General features: G+C 42.7%; 1 protein-coding gene across 1 annotated transcript in view; it reads right to left on the bottom strand.

Moving 5' to 3' along the window:
- The window catches only part of COL23A1 (collagen type XXIII alpha 1 chain), a 190,774-nt gene that overhangs the window by 75,687 nt on the left and 88,340 nt on the right, over positions 1–26,747 (bottom strand). The gene's annotated exons all lie outside the window — the stretch shown is intronic.

Genomic DNA, 26,747 nt, shown 5'->3' on the forward strand with positions numbered 1-26,747 from the left:
TGAGCCTGCTCTCTGATTCTGGAAGCTGTGCAGAAGCACTTACATCTCAGACATGCACTTTGCAAAACAGAGGAATTGCCACCTTGTTCGGTGAAAAAGTAGAGCCCTTTCAGCAAGTTGCTCGGACACTATCACCATGTGCATGGAGCAAGAGTTGGCAGAAGAAATTAATTCAGCACATACGGAACAAAGGAAATCAGAACTGCCAAGAGAAATATTAACTTTTCTCAAATGTAAGCCTGTCTGACACTGCTGTAACTATATTTGCATACAATACACATATTGCACAAAACCAGGCGGACTAATGACAAAGTGGATAATTTCACAAAGCAAACATCAAGGCACAAAAGCCAGTTTTTCTTCATGGGACTTCAGGTATTTCAGTATCCCCAAAGCAAACAAACCAGGATCAAACAAATCCCGAGTGCTCTTGCCTTCCCACGTAACCCCAGACAGAAACCCATGCTGAGCACAGACAGCAGCTTTGCCACCTCTCCCCGCTCCACAGGCTCAGAGCTCTTGAAAATACCACAGCCCATTTGGAAATGCCTAGGATGAAAGATGCTTGACATATTTTCATTTCCATCCTCATTTACAGCAGCCCCAGACTCTCCGCCGTGCCACACTAATCCCTAGTTCAGCCATCCCCAACCTCTGCCTCTGCTGATTACCCCAACCCTGACCTGCCAAGCAGTGAGATTTAATCCTCCCCTGAAACGCTTCCAAGCCAGATTCGAGCTGCCAAGAAAGAGTCCACATTCCTCAATTTCTACCACTCTTGGCTATATGTTTTGTTGGCTGAATTATCTTAATAGAAATATGTAAGTATTTGAATGTGAGTGCCTGTATATCCCCACCTCCAGAAAAAAAACCTTCTTTGCCCTACATCCATCACCCCAGGGAGCCTCTTTTCTCCTTGCGCATCAGAAATTTGCAGATTAATCCCACCAAACCAGCTCTTTTTAACCAGACTGGAAGCGCAGACTAGCCAAAACAGCTTTCCTGCAAGAAACAACCACAAAAACCTGTTTCTTGACATGGCCCACCACTTCCATACAGATCACTCAAAGTTTGCTTTACATTTTTCTAGAAGGGAGGGAGGGGTTTTTCAGCCCAGTTGGACTTTGGACACACTGAGTATCTTGATTCATGCCCAGAAAAAACTTTTTGGTAGTTCAAGACTGAATAGGTCCTTATTTTGACCAAACATTGGCAACACTTCTCTGTCTCTCCTCCGACAAACTCCTTGGACAAAGATGCTGAAGGAAAAGAGTCTGACTCGTTTCACCAAGGGATGCAGAGAAACCCTCCATGCCTCCTAACGAGAATGGTTTCCAAGAAAGTCACAAACAACATCTGCAAAACTACTATTAAGACTTAGACTTCCACAACATCCTAAACAGCTGTCTACAGCAGAGTAAACAAATATTTTTCTTGTTTTATGTCTAGCAATACATTTTATCTAAGATATCTACAGTGGCGCCTCACGGGAGGGAGGAGTAGTAGCGGGGGAGATGGGGAGAGAGCTGGGACCATGTTCTGCTTAAAAAAAAAAAAAAAGTAGGGACACCTCTGTGCCCCAAACTGTGCATTAGGGCCTAAAAGTTAGCTTTTTAAAGGTAGAGAAAGCTAAATTTTTCCAAAAAAGACCAGTGCTTATCACATAGATTTAAAGTAACTGGTGAGTACTGGGGCTGCCTATGAAGAAAGATTCCCTTTCTAAATACTGGCCTTAAAATTTCACTCCCTCCAAAAGAAAATAACTGTGTTTCTCTCAAAGATCCAAACCCTCTATATAAAGATCCCAACTTCACTAAGCTGTGAGAGCACAGGTCTCTGCAGCACAACAGGAATTTCTACACACCCCTGACAAGGGGTTCATACCAAATGAACTGGCAGCATCTCCAGTTGCCATTAAAATGAAACGCGCTCCTTCCTTTCTTGTGCCACACACAACCTCCCCCACGAAGTTTCAAATTGTTTTCCAATCTAGTTATTAAGCAAAGTGTCTTTTTTATCTTAGAAAAGAAGTTTTGTTTATTTGTTTATAATTTCTTTTAGAGCCCATGTAAGAGGTCAAATAAATTCCAGATGACATCCAGACTGGTTTGTATTTGAATTTCTGTAGTCTTTTCTTTTGAAATTAATTGAAAGGAACACAGTGCTACAGGAAAACTTAAATATCTCTAAATCTCTGACAGAAGTGGCATTAGTTTCACCTTCCACTTACAACAGCAGCACTGTCATGGCAGGATTCAGCTACAAGATACCAACTTCACCGCCCAGCTGATCGATCATTTTAAGTCTGAGATTTAATATTGGTTTTACCTTTATTTTTCAATATGCCTAAATAATACTTGCTGTTCCTTACAGTGCCATGGACTGGAAAGCTGATGGTAACAGGAATTGCGAACATCATATCCAAAGGTATTTCCTGTTTAGCAGTTGTGGACGTGAGGTTGAGAACTCAAACATGAACAAGCTACAAGATGCAAATGGCAATCAGAAAGAAAACACATTTTATTGATTAGCCTTAATGCTCACGATTCCTAACTTTTGAACTTGGTCAGTTAATGGAAGCACTGCATATGTTTTAACCAAGGCTTCCTGACATTAACCACAATCTCAACTCACCAACGCAACTGCTCAAAAGAGGCCGTATGTTGCATTTCGAAGCCAGTCAGTCAAGTTTCAGCCCATGACTTGTTATCCTTAACCTAAACCATTTGGCAGCACAGGAACATGGAGGGAAATGCACTCCCCATCAGGTCTCCTTGACCAGGAAGCTCTTTGCTCGGTGGCCGATTGACCTTTAAGATTGCACCACGCGTTTTAATGCAACCAGGCTGAAGCTGAGGGCCAAATGCCAGAGGCTTGGAAATAAAATATTAATAAGAAAAAAAAAATATCTTTGCTTACTTTGTTTGTCTGTGAACAAACTACAAAGGTTTTTCCTTGCTCAGAACTGCTGGTTTCCCAGCATTCACAAATTTTGGCCTCAACTGTAGTTACTTCAAAGGCAGTAGATATGGCTCAGAGAAAAAACAAAACTAGAAAGAAAAAAAAAAAAAGATGCTGGCATTTCAGAAAAACACTGGTCATGTCATGGGATCTCCTTGGGATCTCCGAATTAATTTCAGATTGCTTGAAATTTATCTCCTTGCATCTTTTTGATGCATCATATTATCTGCTGTGAATCTCCCCACATGATAGTTCTGTCGCCACAACCCTTGAAAATTCAAAAACCAAAAATCAAACTGCTTTTTCCTAGTCACAAAAATTATAAGCCAAATAACTTCCCATGACAAGCTTTCATTTTGAAGCAAAAAGAGTCATCATAAAATGAACACTAGCTCAAACTGTGTATTAGAGATTCAAGGTGAACTCCTTCCAGTGCAAGGACACGCGTAGATTATTGGGAACATCGAAATGAGAGAGTCCCCGCAGGGTTTTGGCTGGGCAGCACCTTTAGACCCCACTGAGCTACTTGCCAGGCTTGGTTTCACCTTCACTGTGCAAACCAGGGGTTTTACCTGAATGAGTCTTGGGCACAGACCTGGTTTTGTGCCAGTCTTACTGCACTCTTTATAAAGGAAAATTTAAACAGCATTTCCTCTCCAGTTCTTATTTGCTTTTTCATCTCTTAAAGTGCAATTGTAACAGAACCGCGCAAACAACACATGAGCTTCAGACTAGTCTTTTTGTAAAGCATCTGTATGAACACACAGGTAAAACACACATTTTGGCTAATGCCGCCTTTGCAGTTTCTCTCTTGACCCTGCTCAAGTTTCAGCCTAATTGAACCCGTGTCCTTATCTTAAACCAGGGACATAACCAAGGAGCTAAGCTGGTGCCCTTCAAGTCTTTCACATCTTTAATGGCCCTAAGCTATTAAAGCCAACAGTACGAGACTTCAGATGAGTCTTCAAATCACCCCAGTCATGATTTTACTGTCTACTCGTGAGATGAGTCTCAGCAACCTTAGATACTCCCTCCTGGGTTGTACAAACAACACAGCCAAACCCTCTCCCCTGAGCTTTGGGTGTTCTGGTTCCACCCAGCTGGGTGGGAGAAGGGATGCTGCCCTGGGGTACACAGTCCCGGAAAGGGAGTGGAGGATTACTGGGAGCTATTGTGAACACAATTTGAGGACGCCTTAGCTCTTACAGAAAGTTTGCCAAATTCTTCCACAATTGCATGCAGCAGGTAGGAAAGCTGATGGAGTCAAATATCTGCAAAGATTAATTTCCTGCTCTGTGGCTGAGACAGCGCTGACTGGCCAGGTTTAGCGAAACAATGAGCACGTCAGCTAGATCGTAAATTGGTTTAAATGCTAGAAAAATTATCTGTTGGCTAGCAGGGCTTAATGCACAACAAGCTGTCTGGTGTGGACACAAATTAATCATGCTCAAAAATGGATAGAGAGCTCAAAGCTTCATGGCACGTCTGTGTACATGCAGTCATAAGAAAAAAGAAATTGATATTTCATCAAACTGGATGAATAGCCTGGAGCACAAGGCATCATTCTTGAGCATTTGCCCGCTGAGCATTTTAAATAGATAAATGGTATTTTCATTGCCGTTATGATGAAAGCCATTAACTTCAGCTTGCAGCTCCTAAGAAGACTGATAGTAGGGAATCAAGAAGCCATTGCACATAAATTCAAATGAGACAAGATTAGGTGTCAAAACCTGAATTGCAGTATCCTTCTTGACTTCTGTTTTATGCCCATTAAACCAGCAATAACTAATCAATTCCCCATTTGACTCGGAGAAGTACATTTTCAACTCCTTTCACATGTTGTGACAACTGTCTCCTCCAGTGCTACAGTCACAGCCACGATTCTTGACTCGGTCACCTCAGAGAATTCATAAAGCCCATATAACTGCATCACTCATCGCACTGTGGCACTTTTAATCTGCCTCTGAAAATACGGTAGATGCACACTTTAAATTGTTGTTTAATCACTGCTACTGTAGAACTTATTGTTAGCCACTTGTATTTGACCACAGTAAAAAGCATTAACTATGCCAAATAAATATTTTACTTTAAAAAGAAATATTTATAAATAACTAAACAGTCTCAGTTTTCACAAAGGTTAAATCCAGCATTTAATATTGAATTCCTGGAACTTCCATAGAGCTTTTCATGGGAAGAGATCAAAGAACACTTACACAAAATTGTTATTCATATTTTACAGACAAGGAACACCAACTCCTCAACATTTAAGATGTTCACCTAATAATAGCAGTTATGGCCAGGAATAATGTCAAGTTTTCTGGTTTCCAGTTCAAAAGGCAACACTCATCCTGGGTACCAGCTGGAGTGCTTGTGCTGCTGTGTTCACCCATGTACATGCTCTATTGCTGGCTAACTTTAAAAATCACTTACATATTCCCTACCAATTGAATTCTAGATTTAAAAAAAAAAAAAAACAACCACCCCCAAACCACAAACCTGAGAGCAAACAAATTACTCCTCGGGGTTAAATTTTCTGCAACTACTTTTGCTTTTATACTCTAGGCTGATTGCTGAAAACTAAGGGCAATAGTTTGTGACAAAAAACATATAGTCTTTTTATATTTTGTTCCTGTTTATGTGAAATAACTCCATATCACTCTGATGATCTGCCAGTGTCGTGATGCTGCTTCTGAAATTCAGAGCTTGTGTAGAAGGCCAACCTTGTTTTAGGTTGCACTTCTGTCACAGGAAACTGAGACCAGACACACATCACCTTGTCCAAAGCATCAAGGCCCAGATACCAGATAGAAAGTGGGGGAGTTCTCTAGTAAATATTTTTACTTTAAAATGTAAACAGTCAAGAATTCAACACAATCATTTATATTTTCTAATCACTATCGGTATGAAAGTTGAAAACGTTCTGAATTTTGTAAAAACTGTTTTCCCTCTTTTCTTACGGAACAGAACGCATCCGAGGCAGAGAACATTTTTATGCAGACATCCTGTTCTAGTGACTTCACTATGTGGATGTGAAAGATCCCACCAAATACCAACAACATTCCAGGTGTCCTAGAGAGATAAAGGCACAAGTGATCACGGATCAACGTCCTACCAGCAGAGATCCAGCCAGGTCCTCGCACTCGGCCCAGCATCAAGTCAGATGGGACAGGTCCCTTTTTCCTATCACCATGGGTCTTCCCTCCTCCAACAAATCTATGTTACTTTACCCAAGCATTTCCCAGGTCCTTTGAACACCTCTAGAAAAAGCAGTCTTCAGAGAGAAAACTGAATTTTCTGTATCCCATCTTACAGTGCTGATCATGAAGGAAATTTATCCTTTTCAACTAAAAATCAGAGCAGCACATGGGCTGTTTAGAGCATTTTCATAAGATGACCACATTGAATTGATTTCTAGCATTAAGGCCCCAAGCGCTTGAACAGCAACATGCTTCCACATTTTTTCCTCCCTAGTAACAAAGATAGACGGTGACAAACATCCATTCTGCACGAGGTGCACATTAGAAAAAAAAAAAAAAAAAAAAAAAAACTTCATACCAATATGAAGTGATGCCTTGAGAACAGGACTCTTTACTATGAACATTCTTCTTTTTACCTTCAACTGATTACAGTTCCTTTGCTTTTTAAACACTAGCTTCAAGCCATATGTGTCTCCACATCAGCTTATCTGCCGCTTTCAACTTCTATCAGCCCCTGTTTTTACTCAAACAGGAAAGAATACAGAATGTTCTAGTTAAAATCTATTTTTGAATATAATAAAGCTATGCAAGCTTATTTCCATTTTCTGGTGTCTCCAACAAACAGACTATCTGAGTTCATTAGGATGACAGTTTCTTGGCAATCAAGTCATTTTTCATTGTGTCTATAGGAACTTATTTCATTAATCCCCTGGCTCGTTTACAGAACCCCATGCTTTGCACCAAACAAAAGGACCCAAGTTCTGTCAACAGGTCCACACCTTGGGCATCTTATTTTTCCACGTGTTGCTGGGGATGGTGGGGCAAGGGAAGATCTAAAAGTCAGCCTAAGCAGGTCTTCAGCCTCATGTCTACTGTGTTTTCCCAGATATTGACCTGATGAGGTACCCCTCTTTTTTTTTTTTTTCTGGTATTTGGGAGTAAGTAACACATATGATTTTAAATTCACCCCTTTCTTTAGTCATGTCTTGGAATCTATTTCAGAAAACAAAGCTGTGATCTGCTAAATGATAAGGAAAATTTTCTAGAGCCATCTCAGACGGTGTAGCCCATGAGCTGCTCTCTGTAATTGTGCAATTGCACGTTTTGATGCTATTGCCTCTGTTACCGGTTTACCTTGGTGTAGTTTGTGGAAGGCTCGACGCAAAGCCAGCCATGAGTGATGCTGAGCAGACGGCAGCCCTGACTTGCAGCGTGGCTGGGTTCCTCAGCAGCACGGGCAGCTCCTTCCATTGAGCTGAGTACAAAACAGGGCCCAGCTCTTGGCTGAAGCTTGGAGGTATGAGAGTAGTGCAAATGACAACTTAATATTAAGTAGTAATAAAAATGCTCATATTAACCATAGTAAGAGATATTAACGCATACATGTGCTCACCATACAACCAAGCCTTGCGAAAGGGAGCACTCCCCTCCCAGCACCTGAGCTGGGCAGGAGCTGAAGCACCAACTGGGTCCCAGCTGGGCACCAAGGTGGCTCAGAGGCTCACACCACCCCTGGTACCCTCACTGGAGAATTTCCACTCAGCAGGATTTTGTGAACAGTGCTCCTCTGTTGTTCCTGAGGTTTTATGCTTAAGTCAACTTATACTTAAAATTTGAAAAAAATCAAATTAGCCTGGATCCCTCCATCCTCTAGAAGCACACCCTGTCCTTGCCTTCCTGTCCTGGCCAGCAGCACAGCTGTCCCCCCCAGCAAAAATCATCAGCCCACCCTGCTCGCCTCACTGGAGACCAGCGCAGTGGAGTCACCTCTTTATTATTGTTTTGAGCTAATTAATTCATTTCCAGCCACAAACAGTACAAAATTCAATAAATGCATTTAACTTCTGGTTTGTTTTGGTACTCTTCAAGAACGTCCAAGGGGTATTGCCAGCCCTGAAGAGTGCAGGTCTGGGCTGCAGGCTTGGTGATGTTCAAGCTGTTTTGCTGTGGCTGCTGGCTCAGTCCCCATTAGTCCTTACTAATAAATAAGTATTAAGCCAGTAGGATGTATTGCCTTTGGAAACACATTTAATCAGAACATCCAACTTGAGCATGGGACCTAGGTAACCTCTCACCTTCCAGAGTGCAAACTCTACTTATATATGCAGGAATTCCTCCTTTCAGAAGGAAATACAAAAAATAATGCATAAAACGCTCAAAACTGATCTTGCTTTCACATCAGTGGCCGTTCCCATCTGAACAGGGAACCCTGCACACAGGAAAACCTGGTCTTAATGTCAACTGTCAACCACCACTCTGACACACGAAGCCAGGAATGAACTAATCCAACACAGAAGGACAGCAACAAAATAAGGTCCTGCTACAAGTTTGCTCAACAGAACACATGCCAGGAGAGACTTCAAAGTAAAACCCTCCTTGCACAACACAGGCAGAGCCCCACCAACATCGTGATGACTCAAAATCCCAAGTCACACCATCTGAGTGCTCTAAGGCTGCCCAGACCGGGAGCAGGGAGGCTGGAAAGCCCTGCCTGGGATGTGGTGCCACGCACTCATCGTGCGGGACAGGCACACCAAGTCTGGCAGCATCAGGGGCTGATAACGAAAAAAAAAGGGAGGATTTTGTGCATACAACCATCATCAACAAGTAAGGAGCAAGAAAGCTCAGTGCTTTTTTCATAACCTGGTATGAATTCATCTCTAATTTATAATTTCACCAACTAGAGGATCACTGGGAAAAACTATTCTTAAACAGATTTTTGCAGTACAAAAACATGCTCTAGCAAGTAGCAGCAGGTAGTGTATCAGCACAGAACCAGGCAGCAGAAATAAGCCTTTATATTCACAAGTAACATCCCATATTGAGCAAAATATGCTCATAAAACTGGTCTTTGCAAAGGTTATCTGCTGGGAGAGACATGTCCTGTCCCCTTCCATTCCACTGGACACGGGCATAGGCAATGATCCTTTTCCAGTGAGGTCTGAGCACACCAGTTTTAGTGCCATGGCCATAAGACAACAGAAAGGGGATTCAATTTTCTTCCCCTCAAGCTGGGAGGGAAGCATCCCTTTCAAAATGTTATTGAAATAATAAAACATTTCAATAACCATACAGCTGCAGAGCAGCAGTGCTAGAAGTACACACCGTGTTAAAGACCCTGGTAGAATTTTACGAGTCTGCTAAAAAACAGAACCCCAAAACCTCTGCAATTCCAAAACACGCAGACACGCACACAAAGGCCCCCCAAGCAACAGCTGGCTAAAAAAAAAAAAAAAAAAAAAAAAAACCTCCAGTCAATACCACCAGCGCAGCCGAACATCCCTTTGAACTGATGTGCAATTCATGTATGGCAACAGGTACCAGCAAACAGGGATGTCCATGGCCACCCTCAATGTGAGAAAGAGGCACAAAACTGCAAAATCTCTCAGCTCCAGATGCACGGGGATGGCTTGCTTTTTTTTTTTTTGCTCTAGGTGCATCCTAACAGCAACAGCTCTGAGCATTGGGACTGTAGGAACCCAGAACAAAGAGAATTGCCCCAAAAGCCTTACAGCTCCTTGTTTCACATGAGACCCATGAAAAAAGGGCATGGAGCAGCCCTTCCTCTTCTCTTTTTAAAGACATGCAAACCCAAATTCTCGTTAGGACCAAGTTAGAGTAGATTATTTATGCAGGAAACTGCCAGTGCCTTGGGAGTTCTGTTGTGGAGAAAAGCTTTGGCCATGATTTCTGCTGCAGTTACTGCGGCAGGTCCTGACATCTGCTGTGCCTCCCTCGGGGAGCCTGCCCAGGCAGTGAGGAGCTGCAGATGCCACCACAATCATCTACCAACTGGAAGATTTTAAACAAAAGAGGAAGGGTGGTCTCACCCCAGGGATTAACTGCAGCAGGGAGGTTCCCTCCTCCCCGGCGTCAGAGGCAAGTGAAAGCAGGGTAGATAACATTAACTCAATTGCCATGATTTCTCAAATCATTACAGCCAAAATAAGAGCTGAATCACCCCCGGGTGGAGCAGGAGGGTGGTCAGGGCCAAGCAATTATTTTTTGCACAGTACCTGTGTGCAGAGAAATCCCTCCCATAAACGCGGTCAGTCAGCAGAGAAAGTGCCTGTAACTTAATCACAGAATCACAGAATCATCCAGGTTGGAAAAGACCTTGAAGATCACCCAGTCCAACCATCAACCCAACAGCAGAGTGGAGAAAAGAGAGGCTACGGGCCAGGACCAGGAGCTGATGAAGCTGTTTTCATCACTTCCAGCCTAAATTGAGGAATCCTGCTTTTTACAAGTGCATGGAGATGCCCCGATGGAGGAGGGGTGTGGGAGCAGGCTGGGGAATTGCTGCTACCTCCTGAACAAGGACACCCACACCCCATTTGATCTGGAAACCCTCCGGCTTTGCAGTTGGCCATCCGTATTCTAGAAAAGCACCAGGAGGCTGTGTCTCCACTGGCACTACAAATGTGCCCTTCAGTGCTGGCTACACAGAAAAAGGTCTGGTACCTCCTCCACCATCTCTTGTATTGATCCAGCACAGCTGAGGTGCAGTCAGGAGTGCTGCAGAGACCTGGCGTGCCGGGAAGGAGATAAAAGAAAACCAGGAAAGACATTGTGCTTTGCTTTAAAAAGCAATGTTACATATACAGACACACCACACACATGCACCTATTTTGTTGAAACAAGTTTTACGTGCTTGATTCCAGCCAGAGTTAGAACAGTTTAGTCCCCAGGATTAAGATTTCCATGTAAACTGTTTTAAACCTGGTTTCCGACCCCTTAGACACCCAGTAATTACTAGGGAGGAACAACGCTGCCTAGATGATGAGCAGAGTCTCACCACTAAAATCCTCGTGGGTCTGGGTAGCGTAGATTTGTTACAGACACCTGCATACGTAGAGCTTCACACATCACATGTGGAAAAAAAGTTATAGCCTAAGCAGAAATGCCAGTTCCTGCCTTTTGCTACAGTCACCCATGCCTAAAACCTCATGAGCAACAAACGAGCCCCAGCATCTCCTTTAGGCAGAGCAGGAAAGCTCAGGCTGATGTGAGACCCGAAGGCACAGATGATGAGCAGGACCACAGAACGCTTCTGGACTTGGAGTCCTACCTCCGAGCTCCAAGAAACCCCCAGGGACTCAGATTGCCCCTTCAGAGCCACGTGCAGGATGACCATGGCTCTAATAATTTGAGAACTTTCAACAAGCGCTGCAGCCACCATTTCCAGGATGAAACCGAATCAGAGCAAACTCATTTCCTGGCACAATTTTGTGGGAAAATAATAGCATTTCCTTTCCAGTTTTATTGAAAAGTAAGTTCAAATTCAACAGCAACAAATAAACTAAAAACATTCGTGGCTCTGGAAGAACCTGCATCTCCCTCCTGCCTTTATTAACCTTCAAGCTGTTTGTCTGCTTTGGCAGAGATGTGCATTTATAAAAACAGACAAACAAAAAAAAAGAATGAGACTCAGTGATTTATGGTCCCAATAAAGGTTCCAGTTAAAAATCTGTAAAACCTTTGCGGAAACAGGTAAAAGAAGGCAAGATAATGAAGTGGGAAAACTTTTCTATGTCCCATTTTCTTCTTAGCTAAGTAAACATTCCTACTGAAAGAATTTACTGAAGCATTAGATATTCTCTTGCAAAACAAATGCAAACTACAGAAAAATCCATATTTTTCAAGGGTCTTGTGTGTCTCCTCCATTCAGCAACTGGGTACTGGAAAGCTGAACGAATTCCTTTGCGAATTGAAAAGTCTGGGACAAGTTGTTTTTACTTCTCATGTCCCATACGAAGCAAAGAATGGCAAAACGGGTATTTTCTGCTAATTTTGTGGCATATTTCCTCATCTTGGCAGGAGAAATAGTTAATATCTCCACAATCCAAACCTCTTTGGTGCAGATTACATTCTATATTATGCAAATACAAACTTAAAATGCCTGTCTGAAGCTGCAGAAAGACTCCTTACTTGGTTTCAATTTATCAGGATACCAGCACACTCCCCAGATTTCAGTATCTGCAGCACTTTTAGAGAACACTTAAAACATTTGGAAAATTTAGAGATTAATCTTGTTAGGAAATGAGGACCATATTTTATACGCCATTTACAACTTGATTTCTCTTTCCTGAAATTCTTACAGGTTCCTGTTATGTCTCCACTATCAAAAACCCACTAATGATCTGCAGTTTATGTGAAATTATTGTTTCAGGTGCTTTTCTCAGTAATCCATTAAACAACATTAAATGCAATTTTAGAGTTAGTTCTTTAAAAAGTCAATATAATTTTCTTTTTCATCCCAATCCTCCTATTTGCATGTCAGTCATTACGTCTAATTCTTTTCAGCTGTAATATAAAAATTTAATCTATTTTAGTGTAATGACTATAAGCAAACAGCATGGTTCTGTTTTCTATTAGCTGACATTATAATTTGTAATAGAGATAGAGTTCACCTCCCTACACACACATATGAATGAGCGTATGGCTTGAAGGAGGCGCTGCTTTTACAACATGCAGGACAAATGAATGATGCAGAGCAACAGGATCTTTTGGCACCCAAAGGTGTCTCCACTTTGACCCAAAAGCTTTAGCAACCTGAGGGATGCCCATTTCCACCTCCAATGGTTCACTGTCTTCCTGCTCGTGAGGCAGAGGTTGTGGGTACAGACCGGCACAGCCCCCCAGTGTTGCACCACAATTTAATGGCCACGTTGTTCCACCAATCACCCTCCCCACAAAACCACCCAGCACTGCTCACCCCAGCATATGTGTCCCGCTGTAATGCCCACCACAGGCACTGACTCCTCGTAGCTCATCGCTGGTATCTAAGGAAACAACATAAATGGCCAAATATCTCCCACCTCTAACCAACAAGTGCTTCCCCAGAGCCAGCCTTGACCATCACCGCTACCTTTCCAAGGGCTGCTTGCTTTGCAGTTGAGACTTTGATAACCAGCTTCAAAAAATTTAGAGCCTGGACCACCACCAACCATCTGCGGCCATATTATCCAAAACCCTCAAAAAAAAAAAAAAAAAAAAAAAAAAAAAAAAAAGCACCAAAACACACAAGTTGCTGTTTCTGAAGTCTCGATCTAGCTCTCAGAACTTGTCCCAGGAGTATTTCACTGCCCCGAGCTTGGCTGATCCTGCACCTCATAAGGTTTTCCAAGAGGGTTGGAGAAGTCAGCAGTGGAGGAAAAGCCATCACACAAACACCAAAAGAGCTTGCTGATTTTACTAGCAATATGGAAAGACTTCACTAATGCTTTTTTCTTTTAAACTCCTTTACTCATCACTGGCTACCCTTCAGGTGAAGGTATTTCTAGGTTTTTTTTTTTTTCACTTCAGAAGATGGTTTTTCTGATTTCCTATATTAGCCTTTGTGCCAGCAACTTTGGAAATATAAGAAACAGACCCTATATATATATACACATATATATATAGCATCCGGGGAGCAACATCTTGTACAAAGTCATTGAAATAACAGTAACAAGTCTCCATTTTTATAGCCTTTGAAGAAGTTTAGGCACTAACAGCAATCCATCTGCCAACAAATAAAATAATTCTTATCTGGAAGAGATAATCCTTTACATTTGACGTGCCCAGGAAACCACTCTTGTGGTATCCAACCCACTTTGCAGAACCTCCCCCATAAAAGCAGAAAAAAAGCAAACCTCAAAGACTTCTAAATTTTCTTTTATTTTCAAAAGAATAGAAAAAAAACCCACAAGAATTCCCACTCCAGTGCAAGTCTTCATCACTGCAGGTTTCTCCACTGCATTAACTCCACGCTCTGCTGCAGACAGTGATACAACAGCCCTTACCTGTCAAAAAGGCCATCAGCAAAACTGCAAATAAATTATATCAAGTGATACAACTCGATATAGGGGAAAAAAACGTTCCATTAACAGCAGGGCTTGGGGGCAGAGCTTCCAATTCTGAAAAGTGCTGGACATTCACACCCCAGGGTGGCTGATCAGGAGGTGAACATAAGCGGCAGAAGCAGCACTTCAACTGACACCTGATAAAACCTTGCAAGGAACCTGTCTGCTGTTTCCAGATAACACCAGTCCCAAGAGAGACACCACCTCTGAAAGTCAACCCTCCAACTTGAGCACACTTGGCACGAGCTGGCCTTCGGTGACGTGCATCCAGAAAGGTGTCCCATGTCACTGCCACCCCAGCTGCTTCTCCCCTTGCAGCTAGAAAAGACATTAAAGGTGAGAAGCCCCCCCGAGGGAGCAGAGTCACCAGTGGGGCTGCGCTCCCGTGCTGTCACCGTGCCGCGTGACTAACGCACCAGTCTCAGCCGATCGCTTTCAAAGCGAATTTTATGGTTTTTATTGGAACATTCCAGCAGGGAAGGAGGCCACTGCAAGAGCCAGGGCTGGCTCACTGCCAGCCACATCAGCTGTAATCAGATTATACAGTAGTGGCTTCAGAAAGCAGAAGCATGTTTATTATCAAGCCACTAACCAGACTGACATTAATTTGGTCAAAGCTAAGCTAAAACAGTCTTTCAGAATCATTTTCTGATTCAGATCACATTTACTTAGTCGATGTAAGTATTTTTTGCAAATTATGCTTAGGGAATGATGGTGGTTATAGCCTATTTTTCATTTGTGATTATACAAGTCAGTGCCTTTCTGAAAAAGTTTCCACTTAATTAAATTCTACTCTATTAAATTACTACTTTAAAAAAAATAAAATCAGAGGGAATACTGTCCCTCAATGGGGGACACAGCACACGGAGTGCTAATTCAAATACAGGCTTGACATCTCTCTCTAAACCAGAGGGGTTTTTGGGTTTTGTCAAGCATTAACATATCCAGTCCTTGCCTGTAGGCAGAGCGTGAACAATATGAATATTTTTGGCTAACATCTCCCACCTGTAGAGGAAAAGCTCTTAAAGACACCTAACAATCACTGATATAAATACAAAAAGATGCTAGTGACACAAGCATCCCAAACCAGTATTGATGAAAGAATATCAGCCTCATCCAAAATAATATCTTTTTGTTAGGCTGGCAGATGTACCACCCACAGCAATTTGTGCCGTGCAGGTAGATATGTGCACGGTAACTCAGATCCTGTAAAGCCACAGGCGTGAGCAGCTCGGCACAGGCCAGGTTACTCAGCTCCTTTGCAATACAAAGCATAAACGCATCCAGAGACTCCTCCAGAGCAGCGTGTATGGCACACAAATCCTGTCTTTGGACACAAGCCTGGAGGTTCATTTCCCTCCTGTCTTCATGATGGATGTGAAAAGCTAGTGGAAGGGAAGGAAAAAGCAGAATTTAAAATACAGGGAGTCTAAATCCTTCACTAGCACTTCCTTGAGCGATCCCGCTGGATACAATTTGCCCCAGTCCAGCTCCACTCAGCTCCAGCATTCAGCAAGCCAATGCCCCGCTGTGGTACCTTGAATTCCACACCCCACCCCGCCACCTCCCATTTTTTAAAAGGTTTTTAGTGGCTATATTAAGTAGAATAACGAACGTGCAAGTGATACATGGGATGATGCCTCTCCTGTGAGCAGCGGATGGGAAAACCCACAGATGTGGCCGGGAATAGCTGTGATAAACGCTGGCCAGAGGAATTTCCTTCAGCCCATTTAAAGAGTCCCCTGCAACCTCAGCTGGACACCGTTTACGCATTTATTTTCTAAGTCAACACAGACGTAAAAAGTCCCCAGTTGTATTTCAGTAGCAACCCAATGCTTTTCATACCGCTCATTTGCAGCCTGCAAAGTGCATTAGGATGGAGAGCAGGGCTACAGGGAGCACATTACCGACTATAGTGTTTCCAGGTTTTCCCAACTCCACAAATCCCATCTCAAGTTCATACGTAGATCGAGGTTTAAAAGAGCACACATTGAACAAGAATGACTCACACAAGACTCACACCTTTCCCCTTGTGCCCAGGTGGTTTCTGAACAGTAGCTGCTCAGTTGGCTCACAAATACCCTGAGCTGGATGCTCATAGGTGGAGTTTGCCCAGCCCAGCCTTGGTGTTTCCCACCACAGATTCTGCTTTTAAGATCTGACATCTAAATCAAGTGGATGGTGCTTACAGGGAAATATGAATAAGGCTTTTGTCTATCTTCTAAAAAGGTCTATGTTTAATTTCAGAAAGCTAACCTATATATCAGAGAGATTATGCATTCTTTGGGGTACTGCATATGAAGAGGCTGTTTGAGTATGAATTTATTAATTTAGAATACAGTTATATATAGTATATAACTATAGTTATATAGCATATAATTATTCTGTTATAAGGCTATCGGTGTCCAGCTCTTGCAGGCTTTGTAATTCCCAGTCTAATAGAGGTTGAGAGCAAACCACATAGTCCACAGAGTTCATCGTTAACATAGCTCTGATGGCATGCCTGGGCAGAGACTAGAATACAATACCGTGATAGAAGCCACAAGCCACAAAAAGCAGCTCACTGGCATGTATCAGGTATCAATTCGGAAAAATCCAAGCTCTAGTTTATAACAACAAGAATGGAGGTCCCAGCACTAGCAAGGGAGAAGGACTGCTCGCCAGCGGACCACTGAGTGCCAATTCACACCCAAACAGCCCCACCAGTAACAGCCCCATCACATCTCCCAGTATTTTGCAAGTAGATGTGAGCAAGCCCTGCTCAGGTTGCCAGTGGGATGGGGGCACAGGGTGGTAGAAGCTGCAGGTGCCATGTCCTGACGAGTCTCACCGGGCACACTGTCAGCTCTGGTGATGCTCTGCAGGACTCCCACTGCAAAGTGGGAGTCAGGAAGGCTCAGTGCCTTGTGGGGTAGCACTTCATTCTCTGAAGATTACACATGGATGCAAGGAGGTCAGCCAGTGCAGACTGGTCCCCATGTTAAAAAAAAAAAAAACAACAAACAAAAAACAACCCCAAAACCCCCCCCACACCCACACCAAAAAACCCAACAAAAAAAAAAAAATCCCCCTTCATCCTTTTGAAGGATATAAGTAAACCACCTGCTAGGGACCAGACTTGCCTCCAGAGCAGTTCCTCAGGAGCATCAGTCACAGGCTATGGCTGCAGTAGTAAACCAACCCTGCCTGGATAATTTGGTCTGTTCTGTAAGAGCAGCTCCTTTTCTGGAGCACACTTTTAGACGGACACCTCTCTCTCTCTGTGCCCATTAAGATGGTACCTGAAGTGGAATAAATATTCACTGACTAGAATTCATCACAAGCTTTAAAAAAATCCACTGGATTTTTCAACCTGCAGAACTAAAAGCCCTTGTGAAAACAGAAAAGCAAAGCCTTCCTGCTTATCTTTGAAGAAAGTCACACTGACTTCCCACAAATTATTCCAGCAGATTGAACAACAGATAACAATATGGCTAATAACAAAGCAGATTAGAAATTAAAACAAAACCCCAGGTTCAGACAGCCCCATCTGCAAGATCTACAGTAAAATTCCCATGTTCACTACTGAAAATGGGAATGATACAGCCAGAGATTTGAGCAGTCAGATGCTGGACTTGCCCGCTACGTCCTTGTCACCATCTGTGACACGTGGTCATCTGGCAAGGAAATATCAGGGATCATTTAGTTTTAATTCTGACCGATGGAACAGTGAGGGCTCGACATGCTGCCGCAAAGGAGAGCAAAGGTCCCCCCTGGAGTTTGATGCCAGGAAACTTCAAACTGCAAAGATCTTTTTCTGAAGGAAAAGTGAATAATCTGCTATCGCAATGGGGGCTGGGGGTGGGGGAAGAATAACAAATCAGGAGGAAAAAAGTGTACAGAAATATTTACACAGCTGGTTTTTCAGGACAGTGCTTTTAAGATTAGCTGTTTTTCAGCCATGCAGTTCAAAAAAAAAAAAAGTCTTAATCCATAAGCAGCGTTCCCACTGCCGTGACAGATATCAGCTTGGTGAAACCACTGCATGGGCTGTACATGACTTTCCTTTGCTAGTCCCATTTCAAACCCAGGCGCATCTTCAGAAGGACATGACACTACCAGTCTAACGTTTGTAGATGCTTTCTGGAAAGAAAACGTTTAGGGATTGCTTCAATACTTTTTGCGCATCCCCCCTAAGAAACCAACCAAATTTCAAAAATTGATTCTAAAAAAAAAAAAAAAAGGAAAAAAAAAATAATTCAAGCTGACTGAATTATTTAAATGCCAGATAACACTGAAAATGCAAAGAGCTAAAGTAATAAACTCACATGTGATTTTTTTCCTTACAAATTAATGTCAGCACAATCACTGCCTTAGGGACATGGAAATACAACACCGCTACGGCACATTCACCAGCGCCTGGACACGGCAGATGCACACCCGCTGCATTTCAAAGGAGAGCTCTTCGGATCCACAACAGCATTCTCACGCTTCACACACACATTTTTTAAATTGCCATCAAGAAATATAGTGAAACTAAAACAATTAAGCACTAGAGAGAAGTCTGGCTCGGTGTTGCCTTCTGAAGGTGGCTTTTAGCTGAAACATTTATTCCCCCTTTTATTCCTTAACTAGTGGGAGCTGGAGAGGAGCAGGACACTGGAGGTCCAGCCTTGGCCAAGGGACCAGAGGAGCCTGACATGCCCAGCCTTGAACAAGACAGATGGGACAGGTTACCATCTACAAACAACAAAAGGGAGATATGCCCAGTTTTGTTTTCAAAAAGCTGATTAAACTATAGGACAGTGTAGGCATAAGAACAACAAACTGAATTTAAAAAAAAAAAATAATCCAGAGTTTTATGACCAACGGAAGATCTAGAATAGTTTTTGGACAGATAAGTACAGACCAAAAAAAAAAAAAAAAAAAAAAGAGCTTCACTGTTTTAAAACTAGGATTAAACAAATGTGATTACTTGCTGGGAAGCGCTCTTGCAAGATCGATGGTGCCTGTGCTGTTTCCACCTTCCTGGAGCATCTCTAAATGATACAGAGTGTTGAATCAAGAGATTCCCCATAGGGAGTCTGCTGGGACAAACTTGATAGTCCACAGTCACCAGAGCTGAGCTGTATAGAAACCCCCTGACTCCTCTCCGTAATTATACTTCACATGTGTTACTGTTTCAGCACAGGAACTGGCTGTCTGATCAATGACGGCTTTTCCTGGATATCTTATTTAAATGTTAGTTGATGTCAGCTATGCAAGTGCTTTCCAAACCTACTTGCATCACACTGCTGAAGGCAACCAGAATACATCAACACATAGCTACTGCTCCAGGAGGAGGATGCTGACCTCACGTCTTCGCAGCACGAGGTGGGTAAAGCAGAAGCTGTATAGGAGAGATACTACCCAACACACATTTTCTGACTTTACAGATATCTCTCCATATGAGCTTTTTGTTCTCTCTCCTACAGATTAAGCCAAACAGGGCTTCTTTTGTACCTGCAGCCCTTTCCATTCAGCGCATGCACCACACTCACGAAGAGTTTCTTAAAGGTCAGTGCTCTTTCTGCATTGTAAGTTAATGTCAGAGATGCATACCAAACCAGAAGACTAGCCAACATTTGAAAGATGTGCTTACAATAAGACATGACTGATTTTTCCAAGATATTACAGTTGCATGTCTCAAACAAACCACAAGGTGAAGAAAACGAAGTGTAACACAGAAGGATTATTCGGGCATTCCGTATTCTAGGTCTCAGCGCTAAATTGATTTGTCATTTTACAAAATATCGTATTTTAAATAAACTTGCTAAAGATAAAACCAGTAATCTGTTCCAATTTCTTTATTGTGTTTCATTATTTCACTGGTTTGGGGTAATAGTTTGGGAAATACTCTTCTTTTAAAGAAAGTTTTCTTCTCCTGAGGCCTCTTAGCATACTTCTAGGCTTGGATCAGAAACACAACATAAATCATTTGAAAAAGTCACGGACATTTTAAAATAACATGAAACATTAATGTATTTGTTTTTCTAAACACACATTATCATTTGGAGCTGAAGTACCTGACAGTAGCGATTTAAACAATGTAAAAGGAACAGATATTTTTATTTTATGCATGTCCACTAGCTCATTAGTATAAGACGAATAGATTTTTAACGTATGGTGTAATGGGATCGTTTGTTAGTTTTCTGAACCCTGTTGAAAAGTTTATCAAAGCAGTTATGGAAAGTTCAAGTGCTTGTAAATGGAAGGAACAGTACTCAAAAGTTAAAGATAATGTATCAGTGCTTTAATAAGCCTTCCCCCTAAAACGTAGATTAGAGTAGGCGATTATTTCTTTCACAGTTTAAAACTTTCACATTACTACATAAATGTTGAAACAGTGCCAAGAGCAGAATGGAAAGTCATTTTTGCTTTATTCAGTTGAACATATCAAATCTAGCTTCCAGGGACCAAATCCAGACAGTAAAATAACTGTTTAAATTGTCCTAAATTCATCTTAAAATCAATATGCTACCTAAGAGAGGAAGAAACCCCAGGTTTTAAGCTTAACTTACCATTGCCTGTTTCGTTGTCATTACACAGGGGAGAAGTTACCACCAGCATCCTCTCAGAGCCACAGGCCTTACTCCAGCAAATACTTTAAGCTAGCAAGGGCACACGGACACTGAGAAAACTGGGTCTTTACTGAAAAATTTGCAGAACTGGATCTGTCTCAAGTTGGAAGTTTCTGGTGGGGAAAGACAGCATTTGTGGGCAAGGATTACTACTTGAGTAACTTCATAGTCTCAGAAAGACCATTAGAGTTAATGAAGTATTTTTCTTCTGGACACATACAGGTTTGAACATGCTGAAACTACAGCTAAAAGTAAAGAACCGGCCACAGATAGACCTCAGTGGTACAAGCCAACTCCTACAACTGGGACGGTTATACCAATATATAGACTTTCTTCTGCCCCAAACTGAGGTGGTGGTGAGACAGGGATTTAAAGCTCTTCTGGATCTTCTTGTGTTGTTTCAACAATGTTAACATTAGGGATTTTGCTGCTACTAAAACTGATAAAACCCATTTTCACAGAAACTGGGTAACAGCTCCGTGAGAAGCTCAGCTGAGGGCTGGAGAGGAAAGGATGTGCTGGCCCAACCATCACCAGTCACCTGCAAGGGGGAATGGAGACAACGTCCCTCTGCAACACAACACATGGGCAAAAACCAGCAAGATCAGACTCGGTCATCTTGTAGAGGTCAACAGAGGTATGCAGATTTATTTACACCAGCACAGGATCCAGACCATACCTGGAGAGAAGTGCTAATCATCACAACTTGCCCACAGTTATTTTTACGTTGTGCAAAACAGAGAGGCAAGGATGGAAAACAAAATAATCTCCTGAGGACAAAACACAGCTGGAAGAACATGCACGATACCAGTGTTAATACATGGGAACATCTGGCCAAGATGGGAAGAAGACTGAAGTTTTCTCCCTCGACATTAATGGGAACACACTGAAACCTGCCAACAGCTCTGTCCTATGGAAATACCACGGCTCTCGTCATTCAGGCAGTCAGGCTTGAAATTCTGACATCAACATCAGAGGGGGGAGAAGTGACTCCACTACTTCTGCTTTCCATTGAAATAAAACAGTTTGCAACAAAAGGCAAACGCATGCATTTGTTTTCCTCGGTGTGTTTCCAATCATGGCAGTGTGTTTAAGTAGTCAGGCTGCATCCAAGCCTTAAAGCTCAACAGTGCAGAGGGCAGATGATATCCTGATGGCAAAAAGCGGCTGTGTAAATCATCTCCAAATGACAGTGTCATACACAGAGAGCTGCTTAATTTGGAATGTGCCAAACAGTGCTTTTCCTCATCTGGCATCATCTATACATCAGCCAACAATTCCTTCAGGGATTGTAATTCTTGCCATAGACAAATGTACAACAGATGCTAAAAAAAAAAAAAAATAATAAAAAAAATCTCCATAGAGGTAGCACAGCAGCCACTCCTGAAGTCAAAAGCAAACTTGCAAACAGCCACAAGCCCCCCTCAGTCATCTGGCTATCAACCTTCAGCATCGCCCAGCAGTGACTGGGCAAGGGGGTGAGGAAGGACGAGTAAGCGACTGAGAATTCAAACCCTGTAAGCTCAAAGCTCCTGTTTCTGATTAGGGGTTTCCAGAATGACACATTTTGGAAGTGTACAAATCCTAGTTAATTCTCTTGTGCGTTTATATTCCAAGTGACACAGGACCGTTTCCTGACCACACTGTTACCAGGTGAGAAGCAGCAGTACCAAAAGGGTTAAATAAAAAAGCTGTATGATTTATGCTACTGTATTATCATTATGGTTTAACACAGTGGTAAAGCAACCCTCCTCTTTTAAGCGAGCAGCATCTATCCCAGTGCGTGTCTATCATTTCAGCCTGAACAAACCCTGGTACATCACCATCTTAGGCCAGTTCATGCCTTTTGCCTGAGCTGTAGAAGTGACTGTGCTTTGCCGCCTCTGCACCTCGTAACAGAGATCAGCACCGAGAAACCAGTCTGCTTATTCCCATATTCACACATATCCATCTGCTCAGTCCTTTGAGGACATAGATCTCTTCATTTAAACCATCTCTCAGTATCCCATAATCATGCAGGAAACCTCCTGCGGATGCAAAAAAACCCAGAGGGAAGAGCAGTTGAGGGATGGTAGTGCCATGTTTATCAACTTTCCGGCTGCCTTCAGAGAAAAAATGCAATTATTTTGTCAACCAGTAAGACGACTTTCCTTGCTATTTAATTTATTGGATAGAGATATGAGAAGCTGAGGAGTTTTCCAGAGCAAGGTGCGAGGTACAGACACTGGCAAGGAAAAACAGTGGCCTAACCCACCAGCCACCTGGATGGTTGGAGTCTGGGCTCAAGCCTGAACCTTATCCAGGCACATCTGTGCAGGACCCTGACATCAAGGAAGATCAAGAACGCCTGTAGCAGCAATGGTGACAGAGGGAGAGTGATGGCAGAAGATGTCCCTCCTCCCTCTGCATCCTGACATCACTACTGTCCCTGAATCCAACCCAGCACAATCAACCCAGAGACCTTCAGGTGCCAGACTGAACATCTGATCTCAAAGGAGCCCAAAGGCCTACGATGACAGCAGACAGCCTCAGGGACCACCTAAGCAGCAAGCTGCGTTTCGGTAAAACACTTTCAGTGAACGGTTTTGAAAGTAGAAATTAATGTCAACAGATTTGCAGATCAAAAGAAGAATTATCTAATCCCGTATGCTCCGTGTCAATAAGACAGTTGTGAGCAGCTGTAAAAGCCTTATGGGTACAAGACACACACTTGCACGACATGCCCAGGAGTTACTCACCTGTTGAGTTACAGAGGGAACTTCTCTACAGCTCTGTCAAGATCTTCAGAAGTGCCCGACAGAGTATGTCTTGTTCCTCGACCACAATGTGCCACGTGGTTTCAGGTCTTCCGAAAGGCCAAGACTTGCTGTTACGGTTGATATTTTTCAGCACTTCAAAGCTTGGACTGAGATTCATTGCCCACTCAGAAGCCTGCTATCTTTGGCATCCCCCAAAACTGAAGAAACATCAGAGTCTGGCTATTTTTTGCTGCTGGCTTTCCAATCTCACATTAACAGCCAGTGTCCACAAACTACATCCTGAAACTCTTACTCAATCCCATGGAAAGTCTGCTGGAAGGAGGAATGAGTAAAGGTTACAGCATTTTTGTCTTATTATTAGGGAACACACAACAGCTGTACATCCAAACTTGATATTTTTAAAAGCCAAAGAGCAATCATGCTTTTCTAAACCTTGGCATGTCTTTAGCTGGCTGTGCAAAAGTTCCGGGGGGCATGAGTCAGCTTACAAACCCATAAAAATCTCATTATGGCTAATGATCATCTTTTTGTTTACACTGTATGTAAAATGCTAGCTGCTTCTGATACTCACTGCAGGAGCAAGATTTACCATCAATCTTGAAATGATGTCTATCACACCAACATGACTTAAAACGGCCTGTTTAGGACAGAACAGAACCCACACCACACACAAAAGGTTTTGCCTTATTTGCCAAAATTTTGATTTCTCACTCACAGTGCTACCGAAACACTGCATGCTCTAGAGATGTTCTTAAATTTAAAAAGAAGTTCAAAAAACCACATAGCACAATTAAGTTCTCATTTAAAGAAAGCAACGTGCGGCACATCCTTTCACAGACCGCATGGCTACCAACCAACTTCAGGCCACACAGGGAACTGATTTTCTGATCTTACCCAGACCTGCGCAGGACTGCGGTAGTCTCTGGATAGACTCATGTGGAGGACAGAGAGCGAAGGTTTGAGGTAATCAGGGTTATAGCCATCCCACTACTCTTTGAAGGGAAAGGCAAGAGAAGTGACCCTACTTCTCTGGATCACTGCTGGTGGTCGGAAGGACCACTGCTGATGGACCCCGGAGAGCAGGTCACATCAACCCACTGCAACAGGGGAAGGAGGAGAAAGGCAATTTTCCCTCCCACATGAACTCATTGATCTTTGATGTGTTTCAGTGGCTGCCCCCAGAGAACTACAAATCAAAAAATCACATCGGGATGCGTTTGCTCCATACAGAAAGTATTTTCTGGTCCAAACTGGGCTGCAGGGAAGCACAAAACACCAAATAAGAAGGCTACTGGCAAAGGGGCTTATATTCCGCCCCTTTCCAGAAGGAGGGAGGATGATTATTTTTTTTTTTAAAAAACAAGTAACTCTAAATCTGCTTGCACAGGTTTTGAAGGATAAACCATCCTCCTGCAAGCACGTTCTAGCTTGAATCTGAATGACTCCAAGAGTCTGCCAACATGACAATTCTTGGAAAGCTGCACAAGTGAGATTTCTAAAAGGAATTCCATCAGATCTACGTACTGCTCATAAAACAAGCACCAGAAGCTGGCAAACACAGGAAACTTTTAAGGTTAGCCCAATGCCTTACATTCTTTCTCCCCAGTAACAATTTATTTCAAGTTGCCTTTTCACACTTCCTAAGTACAGGTACCATGGGAAAGGCAGGTGGAGGTGCTTTCCACACAGCTGTCCAAACCAGTGTAAAATAAGCTCATGCACTTGCACAGTGCTGCTCATGCTCTCAAGCCATGCCACGGCATCCCAGCTGTTGAAATCACAGTATCAGCAAGCATCTAAGCGGGGGCAGAAAGGACAAAGACAATTTATCCCCGCAAAAAATGTTAGTCTAAAATAAGCATCCTCAACAAGCAATCCTGTTGTCTGTACAGTCGTAAATACCAGTTGTGCTAAGTCAAGCCCTTAAACAACAGGCCTGGTTTTATTGCTCCGAACACCCACGGTTTTCTCAGTAAGAACTAGTTCTGTTTTCTTCACTGCTAGGCTGGGAATTCAAATAGCTGCTGCTGTCTGAATGATAATAAAACAGGGAGTATCTTCTATAGCAGCAGCGGCTGGACCGGCCCCAGCCCAGAAAGCACAAGGCAAAGATGGTGAAAGATGCAGCATGAAATACCCATTTCTGGTCTTCGATGCAAGTCAGGGGTCTGGATATTGATACATCCAAGGGGAGACCCCCCCTCAGACCCCTCCCCATCTGCCCTCCAGGACCATCACAGAAGCTGATAGAGAAACAAGAGCCCACTCTCTGCCCTTCCTTCTCTCCTCCCAGCCTGCTGTTCCCAACCAGGCACGCCTATGCAGACACACCAGGGTAAGCAATGAGCTTAGAAACAAATGCAGAAGATTTAATTACAAATAGGGAATAAAATATTCCAATGAGACATGACAATAAAATAAACAGACCCAAGATTATCCCTGCATGAAAGAATAAAGACTTGCAAGGTACTATCAGGGGTTGCAAAAACTCCAGAAAAAAAGAGATCCTGAAAAGTAGTATTTCTCTTCCCAAAATATTTTTATAACGAGATTAAAAAAAGCAAACCAAACAACAAGGATGACCCTATGAGTATTAAACTTTTGGCACTGTACCATGAATTTCTAAGCCATGGATTTCTCTAAAGGGTTTCTTAGTGCATCTTAGCAATTCATAGAGGAAGTGACCCTCTGGCATGAACAGCCAGTTGTCTGGGCTTTGAAGTTGTGGAGTCTTGTTAAAAATGTCTGTATGACACTTACTCTGATGTCCTGCCTCTGAACACCAGCTTTTGACCTTTCATCCCTAGAAAGACTTTCTGACTCCCAACCCTGTCTTCCAAGAGACTATTTTCTGCGCATTCACAGCAATATTCCAATTTTTAAGGCTTCAGAAGGGGAAGAGAAGCACTACACCAGCAGCTTTTTACCACTCTTCCAGCGTTACATGTTGATTGTGGTTGAGGCCCAGTTGTCTTTAAAATTAAAATACACTGTGTAGTTCAGACACTAAATATCCGAGTGTCCTGATGGAAATAAATCACTGTAAAATTGTTTCCTTGGGGTTTTCAACTGTCAGTTTTGAAGAATCTTTTGGTCCAAAAAGAAATACATTTGTAAGGTTCCAGTGACACCATGAAGACAAACTGCCTTTACAAGACATTGTACTTAACCTAGTTATTAACCCTGGCTTGTTTCTTTACTTTGGGACCAGCAAAGCTTAACAGTTTCAATTATTTCTACATAAAAGCAAATGAGCAATTTGGTCTTGTAACTTCACTAATATCCAGTTACTACCCAAGTAACCCAAACCATTCATTGTTTTCCAAGGTTGCAACCCTAATACGAGTAGGTTCAGGAATAAACTGGTGCTGCTTGCGAGGTACCAGG

Source organism: Athene cunicularia (genome assembly GCF_003259725.1).
Source record: "Athene cunicularia isolate RWA chromosome 13 unlocalized genomic scaffold, athCun1 chr13_part1, whole genome shotgun sequence".
In the NCBI taxonomy this organism is placed as follows: domain Eukaryota; kingdom Metazoa; phylum Chordata; class Aves; order Strigiformes; family Strigidae; genus Athene; species Athene cunicularia.